The sequence below is a fragment of the Gopherus flavomarginatus genome, unplaced genomic scaffold (genome assembly GCF_025201925.1).
Source record: "Gopherus flavomarginatus isolate rGopFla2 unplaced genomic scaffold, rGopFla2.mat.asm mat_scaffold_67_arrow_ctg1, whole genome shotgun sequence".
In the NCBI taxonomy this organism is placed as follows: Eukaryota; Metazoa; Chordata; order Testudines; family Testudinidae; genus Gopherus; species Gopherus flavomarginatus.
The window spans coordinates 814,576-817,999 of record NW_026115140.1 but is presented as its reverse complement, the minus strand read 5'-3'; the positions used below and the strand labels follow the sequence as shown (position 1 = coordinate 817,999).

General features: G+C 49.4%; 1 non-coding gene across 1 annotated transcript; it reads right to left on the bottom strand.

The window, feature by feature from the left end:
- Window positions 1-2,651: 2,651 nt before the first annotated feature.
- TRNAV-AAC (transfer RNA valine (anticodon AAC)) lies at window positions 2,652-2,724 on the bottom strand. The gene has a single exon. It is a non-coding gene; the product is annotated as a tRNA-Val (tRNA).
- Between the last annotated feature and the right edge of the window lie 700 nt (window positions 2,725-3,424).

The following is a 3,424-nucleotide window of genomic DNA, read 5'->3' as shown; positions in this document are numbered from 1 at the left end:
CTTTACTCAAGTAAAACTGGGGTTAGGTCCAGCATAATGAACAGAAGCTTCCTACCCCCAGCCTTCTCTCAAACCCTAAGCCTTCTCTACCCAAACCAGAATGTGCTTGGGGTGTAACAAGCAGGCGGCTGGAGTCAGAGCTGCCAGTCCAGGGTTACTTATCATACAGACACTCAGTGCGTCCTTGAACGCTGGCTGGGAGTATCCAGACAGGGGAGCTCCAGCAGCAGAACACTGAATCTCACCCAGGATTACAGATGACACAACTCCTCGCCGATCTGGATTGCACCCCAGCATGTGAAAATGGCCTAGGTTGGTAGTGACATTTCTTGAGACATGGAGAGTCTTGCTCCCATATCACCAGGTGTAATAAAAATAACAGGAAAGGCCAAATATGGAAAACTGATTGTTCAGCTTGCTTTTGACCTGCATCATAGTTTGCAGTATATTCCAAATAAGAAAATTAACGTGCAACGTATGTGTCATTGTTTGTGGTTTTAAGCTGTAAAAGGCTTGTGTGATTTTTAGCTCAGGAACAGTATTCCAATAGCTGTCGCCCCCTGCGTGCTTGTAACCAAGAAAAGAGCCTCAGGCTGAGCTGATTCAAATATTAATCCTGTGGTCGTTTTCCACAACAGCCTCAATAGGTCCCTGTGATGGAATGTAAGGCTACATCTAGACTACCCACTGTATCGGCGGGTTAAAATCGATTGCTCGGGGATCTATATATGGCGTCTCATCTAGACACCATATATCGATCCCCGAACGCGCTTATATCAATTCCGGAACAACACCAACCCCAACAGAGTTGCTGATTTGACAGGGGGAGCCGCGGACATCGATCCCGCGCGGTGAGGATGGGTGAGTAATCCGATCTTAGATATTCGACTTCAGTTACGTTATTCACGTAGCTGAATTTGCGTATCTAAGATCGATTTCCCTCCGTAGTGTAGACCAGCCCTTAATGTCTTCACACCTTCCCCCTGCAGGAGAATGACTGTTTGACCAGCTGTTTGCCTTGCTGTCTCTGAGGAACTGGTCTGTGGGTGTTCCCCAGAACTGTAACTTTTTCAGTAATATCATACTGTAAAATCTCACAATTTTACATACAGTGTTTCTACACATTTTAACAGGAGGATAATATTCGGTAGGTTATGCGTTTTCTAATGATACCTCACAAGCCAGTTTCCACTAGCAGGGTCTTCTCTGTTCACAGAATTTCTGATAGTTTGATGTCTGCTGGCACTGGATATCACTATTTTGGCATCTCTCTCTCTGTCTCAGTGAGCACCCGCTGTGGTTGTTGAAAGTCTGTGATGGGATCTATGGGATGCAACTGAACAGTGGGACCCCTGAGCCCTTTGTCCCACCACCTGGGCTCCCTCTCACACATGTGATGCTGAGACAAGCTGTGAATCTCTGGCAGATATTGCACTTACACAGACATCCGTAGGTAGGGACACAGCCAACTGAATTACATGAATGCTTCTGCAGCCACTCATAACACTAATGATAGAAAGTCGCCCCCCCTGCAGCTCTGCAGCCTTGCACCCCTGGATCATACCATCTTGCCTTAATCAGAAGCCTGATCAGTGTGAGTTTATTACACAGGGTCCACCCCTCCCTCACTGTGAATAGTACATGAACCACCCTTGTAATGGAGCTGAGATTTCCCAAGAACTTCAAGCAAAATACACCAGTTTAAGTAGAGCATAAAACAGATTTATTAACTACAGAAAGATGGAGTTTTAAGGATTATAAGTGGTAGGAATAAAAGATCAAAGTAAATTACCATGGAAATTAAAGATAAATTCACAATCTAAACTTTACACCTTATTACACTAGGGCATAGTTCAGTTATGCACACAGGAAGGCTTAATGCTCGAGCTGCTGCACATGCTGGGCAGGCTTAAGGTCGGGCTCCCCATGGCAGGAGAGAAGAAGAGTCGGCCCCTGGAGGGGCAGGCTGGGGCTTCCTGGATCCCATTTGCTCACAGCCAGCGCCCTGCCCCCACTCCCAAGTCATCCGTGGCGCCCCCAGGTCGGCCAGAATGGAGCAGCAGTTTTCACTGCACTACGTCCACTTATGGCTTACAGGAAACTCCCAGACTCACCACAGTCCACCATCTCGGCCAGAAAGGAGCCCACTCAGCCTCACCATTGCTGCTTTTCCTTCCCCCCAGAACCCCGCTTCTCCTGGGCTGCAAGTAGCCATCCCTGGGATGCCAACAGGCAGCCACAGGTGTCTGTCTCTCAGCAGCCAACCACACCTCCCCAGGCTTTGCAGAATGAAGGGTGGTGCTCTACTAACCCCACTTAGCCGCACAGCTTCTTCCCTGCCTTCCTCAGCTCAACTTTCCTCTATTGCCCCATTCCTGCCTCACTTCCTCCTTTGGCCAGTCACGCAAAGGAGCCCAGCAGGAAGTGAGAGCCTCTATAGGCCAACCTCCAACAGCAGAGGTGGCCAAGCCACAAGCCTCCAAATGGTGACTGGCCAAACTACTCTAGGTTCTCCAGCCTGACACCAAGGTGCTTTCTCCACTGCTGTCAGCATCCTCTGTCATGCAGGGGTTGGAGTTATCCCAGGGACAGGCCAATAGGAGGAGTGCCCTTTCTGAATAACAAGGGGATCTGGGAAAAGGAAGCCAGCATGTTTCTGCCTGGTTTTGAACCAGGGACCTTTTGCGTGTTAGGCAAATGTGATAACCACTACACTACAGAAACTCCACCTACTGGGTTGTTGCTCACTCTGGCACAGACTGATGGACAAATCTAGAGAATGTGGTGGTAGCCCCTCGATAGGTCAGCTGGCAGGGCAGAGGACTGGAGCCAGCACTCAGGAAGTCGTCCTTACCTCGCCCATGTGACTCCAGCTTGAGGGAGAGCTTCTTTTTCTTCTCCTTGCTGACAAAGAGCAAGAGAAGAATGAAAGGTCAGGTGGGCCAACTCGGTGCAGAAGCCCATGCTGTCTTTTCCTGCTGCATAGCCTGAAATGAGGGACTCGTGGCAGTTAAAGGAACTGCTGCACTCTCAGAAAACATCCCGCCCGTGCATAAAGGAGGATAGAAGAGCCTGTTAGTCTAGCACGCTCCCAGCTGAACTGTTTCAGCAGCTGCTAGGTTTCTTTTTGGCCTGTTACTTTTCTGTCTGGGATGTTGTTGTCAGCTGTGGCACAGAAAAAGGACGTCATTGCGAGCTGCCCATGAAGATAAGATTAACTTTTGCCTTCCTTGCTCGGCTTTACTTGCTTCCTCACCCTATTCCTGCCTTAGTTCCTGTGTTACCTGAAGGCAACGGGGGCCCAGCAGTACAAACAGGAAGTTAGACAGCTAGACCCTGGTGGCAAAAGTTCTACCACCGCTTGCCACCCCACTCTCTTCTCCCAGCTTCACATATTGACCGCCAGGGACTTGGTGCCCAGCAG